Source organism: Cucurbita maxima, unplaced genomic scaffold (assembly GCF_002738345.1).
Source record: "Cucurbita maxima cultivar Rimu unplaced genomic scaffold, Cmax_1.0 Cma_Scf00010, whole genome shotgun sequence".
Classification (NCBI taxonomy): domain Eukaryota; kingdom Viridiplantae; phylum Streptophyta; class Magnoliopsida; order Cucurbitales; family Cucurbitaceae; genus Cucurbita; species Cucurbita maxima.
This window is the reverse complement of record NW_019272026.1, coordinates 27792-39273: the sequence shown is the minus strand read 5'-3', so window position 1 is coordinate 39273 and position 11482 is coordinate 27792. Positions and strand designations below refer to the sequence as shown.

At 40.1% G+C, this 11482-nt stretch overlaps 2 non-coding genes and 2 pseudogenes across 2 annotated transcripts; all 4 read right to left on the bottom strand.

The window, feature by feature from the left end:
- Positions 1 to 8505: 8505 nt before the first annotated feature.
- On the bottom strand, positions 8506 to 8635 carry LOC111485887 (annotated as a pseudogene).
- Positions 8636 to 8768: 133 nt separating this feature from the next.
- Positions 8769 to 8887, bottom strand: LOC111485851. The gene has a single exon (XR_002718747.1). It is a non-coding gene; the product is annotated as a 5S ribosomal RNA (ribosomal RNA).
- A 133-nt stretch (positions 8888 to 9020) lies between these two features.
- Positions 9021 to 9139, bottom strand: LOC111485877 (annotated as a pseudogene).
- Positions 9140 to 9271: 132 nt separating this feature from the next.
- On the bottom strand, positions 9272 to 9390 carry LOC111485840. Its single transcript, XR_002718737.1, has one exon. It is a non-coding gene; the product is annotated as a 5S ribosomal RNA (ribosomal RNA).
- Positions 9391 to 11482: the final 2092 nt, after the last annotated feature.

Sequence of the window (11482 nt, the reverse complement as noted above, 5' to 3'; positions counted from 1 at the left end):
ATTCTTGTGGTAGAATTGCATCCGAGTCATTCAATCAAGCCTTGATCAAGTTAGATTGTGGAGTGACTCAATTTAGAACAAGGTTCCAAGTCTTGCTTCTATATCTTCGATCGTAAGAGGTAATCTAATTCTAGCCTTATCTCTTGGTTGATCCAAACTTAGACAGACGAACTTTTCGATGCACAGTCGGGGTAGGCTTCTCTGATTGCAACAATCGCTCTATTCCCTTTGCCTTTTAGGAGTAGGAGCTACACTGTTTGACTGATTTTTATGGTATGGTTGGGAAGACTTCGCAACAGGTCCTACGTGGATGCCCGGCAGCTTCAACAATTCTTTGAAAGGCTCTACTTACTTATACGGCAGCCTTCTAACATCGAGTTCACTCACCCATGCCCTTGGCTTTATCTATCTATCCGTGAAGGAGTGAAGTTCGTAAACAAGAATGAATCTTGAGGATTTACTCTACCTTCAATCAAACAAAGACTGTATAGGTTCAGTTACGGTTCCAGAGTTCATTTACTTACTCTACTGTAAAGCAGCAACTAATTTAATTAATCTTTAGTTGTCACAGTCCTTGATTAATAAGCAGAAAGAGAAGAGAAGGTGAATGTTTCGCATAAGGAGGTATTAATTACTTTGATTCAAGGGTTCTTGCTAAAATAAAAGCTTGGATCGTTGGGCTGAGGATTAGGGTTGCCTTATCAATGTCTATAAAATTGATTTTCCAAGGAAATTTCTACATTCTACTTCCGATGTTTCTCAGTTGAGTTCTTTTGATGTAGGTTATGATTTTCCTGATTGGAGTACAAATCCTTTTGAAGAGAGGAAAGATGTTAGAGAGCATGATGTTCCAAATGTTTCAATTAGACCAATTATATGAATGATATGAAATTACGATAAATGACATGAAATATAACCCCGTTAGAATTATGTATGATTTGAGAACGGAAGAATGAGAAACGATATGATATGAATGATGAACGATATTTGAAACGATATGAAAATGATATGATATGTACTTAATGCTAGCGGGGTTGTATTAAAGGATAATGAAATTGTATAAGTAGTGGGGACCTCATGCATTATGTGTGTTCATGCATTTGGGGGATACCCTTATCCCATCACGAGGGTACGGACGCGTACATCCAATGGCAGGACAACGATTGTTATGCTTTGCATAGCGCTGCCGTGACGGTTACTAGTTTTAACAGGTCCAGCATAAGGGGCTCCCAGAGTATGCCCACAAGATAAGGAAAGTGGCCCAGCGGTGTGCGAACTAGCTTGGTATGGGCCGTGTGTAGAGTATATAGTACACGTCCACGATTACCCGTTAGGACAACACCGTAGGGAAAATGAAACGAAACGAAACGAAAGATAGGTCCCATCATTTCATTGCATTTGATTGTTATATTTAACCCCAATAGTGAGGTCACTTACTGAGTGTTTCTTTAAATACTCAAGCCATGTGCTACTACATTTTTCAGGTTAAGGCATGGCATTTCTGTACGGCTAACGTTGGCATCGCAACTCGAGATCATGGCACCTGCATAGGATAATGGTATTTATTTTCTTAGACTTAGGCTAGAATAGGATGTTTTAAACTTAAAACGCTTATTTATTTTATTTTCTAAGACCATGGCTGTGTTTTAAGTTAAACGTTATGTTTTATAGAATTTAAATGAAGGCTTCCGCATTCAATGTTTATTGTACGTATATAGTAGCGACCTTAAATTAGTAGAAATTTTTTGATCGTTATAGTTGGTATCAGAGCCCTAGGTTATAGATCTTGTAAACTAGCTTACGATGTTGGCTTGGCATGTTCCATGGTCCCACCGTCGGTGCCCCGTCTCCGCCAGGTATGTCTTGCGTAAGATAAGAAAATGACATGTTGTTATTATTTGGTAATTATAAAATATAACTCATAATTGGACTTTTACTCTATTGATTGTATTATAATTGACTGCATTCATGTTAGGTTAATTCTATATTTATTATAATTTAGAATACGTTATGTTTTACCTTGCATGAAATGTGAATGTAAATTGTTATGTTGATGATTTTTAGATTTACTGAGATTGTTGCTGTGAATGAGTAGTTATAGTTTTAAGCTACTAAATGTTAGTGTATGCGTGAAAATGATTTTGCTAAGCAAGATCATATGTTTTAGTTAGACGTCTTAAACATAGATAAACTACACAGTCTTATGAACATAGAGATGAGAATGAATGTACCAATGTATAGAGTGAGTAGTTTCAAATGGAATTAAATGACCTAAGAAGCTTCATAGATGTCAATATCTTATAGTATACTATAGATATTAAAAGTGGTAGTGTCTAAAAGAAAATTCTATAACTTTGATTTAGGTAAAGATGAAATTAAAGTATCAGTAAGAAAAAAAAATTGAGTTAGACCATAAAAGTTTAAAACATGTATACTTAAATTGATTGGTAAATGATATAAGTGTCTTTAATGGAAGATGAGCTTTGGAATTACTTAGATGTAGAAAACTTTCCTCCTTCAATCGTGGTAGCAGCATTTGTCCCATCATGTTCGCCATCAGCTCTGATATCAATTTGTTGAAATAAAATTTGCTCTAATACCAATTTTTAGAAAATAAAAGCCGCTCTGATACCGACTTGTAGAAAATGGACATTCACTCTGAAACTAACCCGTTTAGAAAACTTTGAAGGGGGTGTCGAGAGGGGAGAGACAAGGAGACAGACTTCTCAAAAGCCTTTTTCGATTTCACAGAACTTTAACTCTTTCTTCTTTTTCTCTTTTTGCTTCTTTTTGCTCTATTATGACTCTTGCTCTACTTGCTCTAATATTACAATGATAAGTAAAGCCTATTTACAAGTTTTCTTGACATAACTATCCCACGTTTTGTTTACATGTTTTCTCACCCATATACTACTCATTTCCTAAAATAAGTATAGCTTTTTTACTCAATTTAAAAACTGTTTTTTTTTTTCTCTCTCTCTCTTTCATTTAAGTTTATTTCCAACAAATATGTCATGCAGTTTATCTTCTAAACTATTTATTGGCAAAGACGATTGATACTCGCACTATAACGACCCAAGAAAAAGAAAAAAAAAAGAGAAACTCAATCGTTGGAAAACTCGTGAGTTTTCTAGCGACCGCCGAGTTTCGTGGACCCCACGCGAAATGATAGCCACACCTCACTCAACCTTCAACCCACAACTGCCAGAATCGATCAAAATACCTGCAAACAGAGAAAAGAAAGAAAATACGAGAGCGAGAGAGAGATTTCAGATAACTTCGGCGAGTTTTCAATTTCTTCGACGAGTCCAAAACCACCCGAAAATCGACGTCAAACGCTCAGTTACCACCATGAGAATAATCCCTAACGAAAGCACAATAACTCAAGGTATGTTTTGTACTTTTTCGTAAGCGCCATCGTCGGTAACCGAGGTCAAAAAATTGTAAACATTCTTAGATCTATGGTTTTAGAAACTTTTAGGCCACTAAACTTCGAGGAAAGAAAGAAAGAAGATAAATAAAGAGGAAAAGGAAGAAAGAGGACCGATATTAGCAACGAAAACGCCTGTTAGATAATAGCTATGTTTTTATTCCTTAAATTTCGTTAGTTGTTTTTTACTTTTGAACATCTGAATTAACGCTCCCCGTTTAATGGAAGAGCATATTTTTTGCTGGCCATTTTGACCAATTTTTTGGGCGCAAGGTTTATGCCACTACTGCTAAATCTAGGATAGGTTTGTTATTGAAATACGTGAAACTAAATCAAATAATAACCATCGGTTCTTCAGCAAATATTTCTCTCCCTTTCTTTTTTCGTTATTTTTTTCCTCGAAGAAGTTTTCCTTCAGCCGATTTTTACACGTCGACGTTTTCCTCACTATTGCTAGAAGTCAACAACGTCGCTGGTAAGGAAGACAAGATCCACAGATCTGGGTCAACCCGAACCCAAAATCTGAGAGAGCTAGCCCGACTTCTTTCCCCTCGGCCTCTACCTTCTGCCCAAACCTCAATCCAGCCCAGAAGCCACGGTTCAGCCCCATCGCCGCGCAATCGACTTGGGAGGGAATCAAATCTCGTTCGGTTGGTATGCAGCGAGTGTGGGAATCAAACATCGAGCAGCTGCAGGCTCACCAACAGCATAACCACTCTCGGGTCCTCAACACAGGGGCAACAGCATCACCAAGAGCACCGACGATGGGTCCTCGACACAGGGGCAACAAACCATATGACCGAGTGATATGAACCAAGAGACATCAATCATACAAGATGCTTCAATGAAGATGTGAAGAAAATATTGTTGAAATTATCAAAAGATATTTCAATTCATGCCACATTGAAGAATAATGAAGTTTTATGTTATAAATTTTGAGTAGATTACAATTTAGAGTTATTGTATTTCATTTATGTATTTTAAGACTTTTTATTTACTATAGGTTACAATTACACAATGGTTAATTATGCTCATTAAGTATGAATATTACAACTCTTGGAATGCCTTTAATAGTTCCATTTTGAGGCTATATAAAGCCATCTCGGACATCCTACTGTGCTGGTGAGTGTTGGAGCTTGTGCACGGTGATATTTGCAGGCCCATCAAGCCGGCGGCCCTAGGCAGCAAGACCCTCTTCCTCCTGCTAGTCGATGACAGAAGCCGCTTCATATGGCTGATCCTCCTGTAAGTGAAAAGTGGGGCGACATAGGCGATTAAGCGCATTCGAGCGTTAGCGGAGGCCGAATGTGGGAAGAAGATGTGAATGCTACGCACGAACTGAGGTAGAGAATTCACCTCAGCGAGCTTCAGTAACTACTGCGACGAGCTCGGCATGCAGCAGCGACTAACAATGCCCTACTCCCTCTAGCAAAACAACAAGATCTTTGCTGATGACGGCTGGGATGCCTGAAAGATTCTAGGGAGAGGCGGTAATGACGACTGTCTATCTTCTCAATCGGTCGCTAATGTGAAGCCTAGACGGGAAGATGCCACATGAGGCCTGGTACAATAGAAAGCCAGTGGTACATCATTTTCGAGTGTTCGGATGTGTCGCATACATGAAGGTAGCGCGTTCCAACCTTGTCAAGCTCGATCCAAAGGGGTTGAAGGTCGTCTTCATCGGCTACAAACCTGGGAGCAAGGCGTACAGACTCTATGATCCTGCGGGGGGTGAGCCCACGTGTCTCGTGATGTCATCTTCGACGAAAGCACCTTCAGGCAGTGGAACGACGTGATCGAGACAGCCCACAACCCAAATCAATTCACGGTGGAGTACCTCGTCATCGAGCCAGAAGAAGGAGGAGCACAGCATCAGGAACCGTCACAGCCGCCAGCAGTTGCACCCCTTGAACCAGTGGAATTTGCAACACCACGGACTGTGGATTCGACGCTGGATGTCGATCACGATGAAGATCTGGTAGCCAGGTACTGGAGGATGGACGACCTAGTGGGAGGAGGTGAAGCCCCTAGACTAGCAGCACGCAAACTGGAACAAGAGGTGGCCGAACTGCATGTCATCAACGCAGATGAACCGAACACCTTCGCTGAAGCAGAAAGGAACCCGTGCCAGCTGAAGGCAATGCAGAAGGAGATGAAATTCATCACCGAGAACCAGACATAAAGTCTAGAGGATATGTCACTGGGACACCAAGTCATAGGGCTCAAATGGGTCTTCAGACTGATGCGAACGAAAAGGGAGAAGTTGTGAAACTCAAGGTCAGTCTGGTGGTGAAGGGCTACGTCTAGAAGCAAGGAGTGGATTTTGAGGAGGTATTCGCACCAGTGACAAAGCTGGAATCTACCCACCTATTGCTGGCAATCGCGGCACATCATTCCTGAGAAGTCCACCTCATCGACGTGAAACCCGCGTTCCTAAACGGAGAGCTGAAGGAGACTGACTATGTTCAACAACCACCGAACTTCCTGGACAACGACAACCCTGACAAGGTATTGTGCCTGCACAAGGCACTCTATGGGCTTCGGCATGCACCACGAGCCTGAAACACGAAGCTCGACAGTACCCTATTATCGCTAAAGTTCAAGCGCTGTGCCTCTGAGCATGACATGTACACGCCCGGCCACGACGAGTAGCGACTAATCGTGAGAGTGTATGATATAAACCAAAAAACATCAATCATACAATATACTTCAATGAAGATGTGAAGAAAAGGTTGTCAAAATTATCAAAAGATGTTTTAATTCATGCCACATTGAAGAAGAATGAAGTTTGATTGTTATAAATTTTGGGTGGGTTACAATTTAGAGTTATTGTATTTTAAGACATTTTATTTACTTTAGGTTACATTTACATAATGGCTAATTATGGCCATAAAGTATGAAGGTTACAACTCTTGGAGTGCCTTTAATAGTTTCATTTTTTAGGCTATATAAAGCCATGTATATTGTATTGGTAAGAGACTTGGAAAATATAGAAAAAGAAGCATTTGTCCTCTTCTTTAGCCAATGGCTAAGTTTCTTTGCAATTCTATGTAGTTTAGGTTGCATGTAGAATCATTCAAGCTCGACATGATTAATCTTGCTTGTGGAGTGATTCGAATCTCAAGCAAGTGTTCTTGCCTTGAGATATTTGATCAACAAGAATCATTCAAGCTAGACATGATCGATTTTGCTTGTGGAGTGATTTGAATTTCAAACAATGTTCTTGCCTTGAGATATTCGATCAACAAGGTAATCCGAATCTTACTCCCCTTGTAGTGGTTCCTTATCTTATCAGTGTACGTCGATGACCTCATAATCACTGGAGGCGACATGGAAGTCCTCGGAAGATTCAAGAGGGAGATGTCAAAGAACTTCAAGATGAGCGATCTTGGCATGCTCAGCTACTACCTCGACATCGAAGTGCAACAGGGTACTACCGGCATCACCATCTGCTAAAGTGCATATGCGAAGAAGCTGTTGGACACAACTGGGCTTGTGGACAGTAACCCTATAAAGACTCCAATGGAGGGCCCGACTCCAACTAAGGAAGGCCGGCACTATGACGGCAGTTAATGCCACCAATTACCGCAACATTGTTAAAAGCCTGCGCTATCTGATAAACACACGTCCTGACCTTGCTTACTTAGTTGGATACGTAAGTAGATTCATGGAAGAACCTAGGGAGGAGCCTCTTGTGGTTGTCAAGCGCATCCTGCACTATGTGGCTGGAACCAGAGGCTGGGGTGTGAGATACTGCACCAGGAGAGGAAAGGAGAAGCTTGAGCTTGTTGGCTACAGCGATAGTGACATGACCGGTGACGTTGATGATCGTAAGAGCACCAGTGGGGTGATTTACTTCCTCTCAGGCAGTGCGATCTACTAGCAATCAACAAAACAAAAGGTAGTTGCTTTGTGATATGAACCAAGAGACATCAATCATACAATATGCTTCAATGAAGATTTGAAAAAAATATTGTTGAAATTATCAAAAGATATTTCAGTTCATGCCACATTGAAGAGAAATGAAGTTTCATGTTTTGAATTTTGGGTGGATTACAATTTAGAGTTATTGTATTTCATTAATGTATTTTAAGACTTTTAATTTACTTTAATTAAGGTCATTTAGTTCATGCCTAGAATTGATTAATTATTTATATATTTTTCAATCTTTCCATTTATTTCTTGATTGTCATTTCCACCCTCCTTGGCCTTTTGACTTTGTTCTCATTTTATTCCTAAAGATCATATTTAGATCTTAAAAAAAACAATATAGAATTTTACTTCTTAATATTGTGTTTATAAATAGTTAGGAAGTGAATTTAGTCAAAATCCTTTCTTTCTTTTTTTTTAATTCATTTGGCATGTGCAATTCTACTAAAAAATATAATAGTCCCTTCTTTGTTTGATTGTTTATTATTTTATTTTTATGTTATTTTACAATTAACTTGTCATGATTGTCCATGCCCAATCCCAATGGACAACCCTTCGATCCGATCTGCCTGCCCTTATTGCACGGTTTAGAGAGTACTTGTGTATGTGATGTCAGCCCAGCCTCGAAAATCAAGCTTTGCCCTGCTTATTCACTCGGACAATACTCCCCCGTAGCAATGCTCCCCCGTAGCATAGCGATGAAGAAGATGATCATTTATTTAGTAGGTGAACAGTCGAAGAACCACTCTAACGAAGAATGGAGCTTCTTTGTTTTGAAACATATTCTTTTGCACAACAAGCTGCTGGGTCAATATCCCTTGCTATTAAATCTGCTCCAGTTATCTCATCTATAGAAGAAGCTGGTATAGAATAGGTCGTCAGGGGTGGGGGCTTTACCGGGGGGACTAACTAGTAAAAGGCCAAGGAGTACTGTCCACTCCAGCCCAGCCCCTTAGAATAGTCCCATTTTTCCTCCACGCAGATAAGGGGCTAGCTTGCTACTATAAGAATTGCTTTATCCATATATTAGCTTACCTTTCCAAGTGGCCACACGCTTAACCGCGAAATTCTGATGGGATCCGGTGCATTAGTGCTGGGATGATCGCACCCGACATGCCATGCGCACAAAATCGGATTTAACGCATGCGGGGCGGCATGATCGAACTTCCCAAGTGGCCACCCAACTTAGTACTCTTAGTACTACTCTCGCCCAAGCACGCTTGACGGCGGAGTTCTGATGGGATCCGGTGCATTAGTGCTGGTATGATCGCACCCGACATGCCATGCGCACAAAATCGGATTTAACGCATGCGGGGCGGCATGATCGAAACGCGATGGGCGTGAGCGGGGGAGGTTCTCATTTGTAGAGAAAGGACGAAAAGAACTCGGAGAAATTGAAAGAAAAAAAGGGGTGCAACACGAGGACTTCCCAAGTGGTCACCCAACTTAGTACTACTCTCGCCCAGGCACGCTTAACTGCGGAGTTCTGATGGGATCCAGTGCATTAGTGCTGGTATGATCGCACCCGACATGCCATGCGCACAAAATCGGATTTAACGCATGCGGGGCGGCATGATCGAAACGCGATGGGCGTGAGCGGGGGAGGTTCTCATTTGTAGAGAAAGGAAGAAAAGAACTGGGAGAAATTGAAAGAAAAAAAGGGGTGCTACACGAGGACTTACCAAGTGGTCACCCAACTTAGTACTACTCTCGCCCAAGCACACTTAACTGCAGAGTTCTAATAGAATCCAGTGCATTAGTGCTGGTATGATCACACCCGACATACCATGGCACAAAATAGGATTTAACGCATGTGGGGCGGCATGATCGAATCGCGATGGGCATGAGCGGGGGAGGTTCTCATTTGTAGAGAAAGGAAGAAAAGAACTGGGAGAAATTGAAAGAAAAAAAGGGGTGCAACACGAGGACTTCCCAAGTGGTCACCCAACTTAGTACTACTCTCGCCCAAGCACGCTTAACTGCGGAGTTCTGATGGGATCCGGTGCATTAGTGCTGGTATGATCGCACCCGACATGCCATGCGCACAAAATCGGATTTAACGCATGCGGGGCGGCATGATCGAAACGCGATGGGCGTGAGCGGGGGAGGTTCTCATACGTAAGACCATGGCTGTGTTTTCCAGAGAAAAAGTTGTTTTAAGCGTTTTTGAAGTTTACGTTATAAATGATGTTCATGTAAGAGTTATATTTCCGCATTATAGATAAGCATGAGACGTTAGTAGTGACTATGAGTGTGTGAAAATTTAGGGTCGTTACAGAAATGGTGGAAATATACGTTTCATCTTCTTCTTTTGTTTTTCTAAATCTGAACCTCCTTCCATGCTGGTTCTCATGAAAAAAATTTATGGTTCTAGAAACTAGACACAATAAGAGGAGTCTGTGGAAGAAAATTTGAAACAATTTGGATACTAGAAGCTCAAGAACGGAAGTTAGATCTTCATGGAATTATTAAAATGGTTTAGCTTTCAGTTAGAAACTCAATGTCAATCATTTATAGGAATGCTAGTAAATATATTAGATTAAATTTATATCCGTAGCCAAATTAATAGATTAAAAATAGAATGGTCAACAAAATTTGTGAACACTAAGATAAGAAATGATTTGGAAACAAGATTTAGTAGAAATTTGGAATATATGAGAACAAAATTAAAATGCAACCGATAGGAAGAAAATAAGATCAAAGAATTAAAAACCACAAACTAAATATAGAGGGAAAAGAAAATACAAAGGACGTGTCATATAATTTACAATGACCAATGTAAATTAGAGAAATAAGTGTGTAGAGTTCAAACTTGAAACTCATGTCATGGGCTTATATAAGTTGACTCGGATTACAAAGGACGGAATCGAACTTTCGTTAAAGATATATTCGTGACAACGACTTAAGCTAGCCAGGTAAGTGACCTTATTCTCGGTATGGTTATATTTGATGTTGACACGTGCCTCGTGGTTCTGCACATGTCATATATATTGATATGTGTGAATTGTCTGTGGATCGATATGCTTCTTATATGTTATGTATATGTTATAATATTTGAACTGTATGATAATAATTATGGTACGATGTGTTTAATGATATGTTTGAGATAGGATACGAGAAGGATGCACAAAATGAAATGTAACAATAGGAGTAAAATACGTTCATGAAACATTAAGGTTAGGTTACATACCAGAGTGATATGGATAAGAGAGATTGATGAAAGAATACGATTAGGTTACCGGTAGAAAGGGATAAGTTTGTGATAGATTTATAGAACAATAGCGTTAGGATACGTTCTTGTGATGATATGACTAAGGTATGTTCACATAACGGTATGACTATGATAGGTATAAGAACGGTAAGGCTATGATAAGTTAGAGAACATATGACTACGAAGTGTTTACGTTATGACTTGTATATGATATGATACATTGTGATCCAATATGTCATGGTATGATATGTATATGATGAAATGTTATGTTAAAAGCATAGAACGTTATGTTAGGTCTCTTAAATTGTGTGTATACAACATGTATGAATGACATGAAATCACGATAAATGACATGAAATATAACCCCGTTAGAATTATGTATGATTTGAGAACTGAAGAATGAGAAATGATATGATATGAATGATGAACGATATCTGAAACGATATGAAAAATGATATGATATGTACATAATGCTAGCGGGGTTGTATTAAATGATAATGAAAATGGAAAGATGTTGGGACCTCATGCATGATGTGTACTCATGAATTGGGGGATACCCCTATTCCATCACGAGGGTACGGACGCGTACATCCAATGGCAGGACAACGATCGTTATGTTTTTCATAGCGTTGCTATGACGGTTACTAGTTCTAACCGGGTGTTCGGCCTAGGGAGCGTCCCAGTGTATGCTCGCCCGACAAGTAAGGTGGCCCAACGGTGTGCGAACTGACTGGTGAGCCCATACCCGATATGGGTTGTGTGTATAGTATATGGTACACGTCCAAAATTATCCGTTAGAACAGCACCGTAGGAAGACAGATTGAAAGATAGATTTCATCATCTCATTCGCATGTGATTGTTGCATTTAACCTCAATAGTGGATGACATACTGAGTATTTCTTAAAATACTC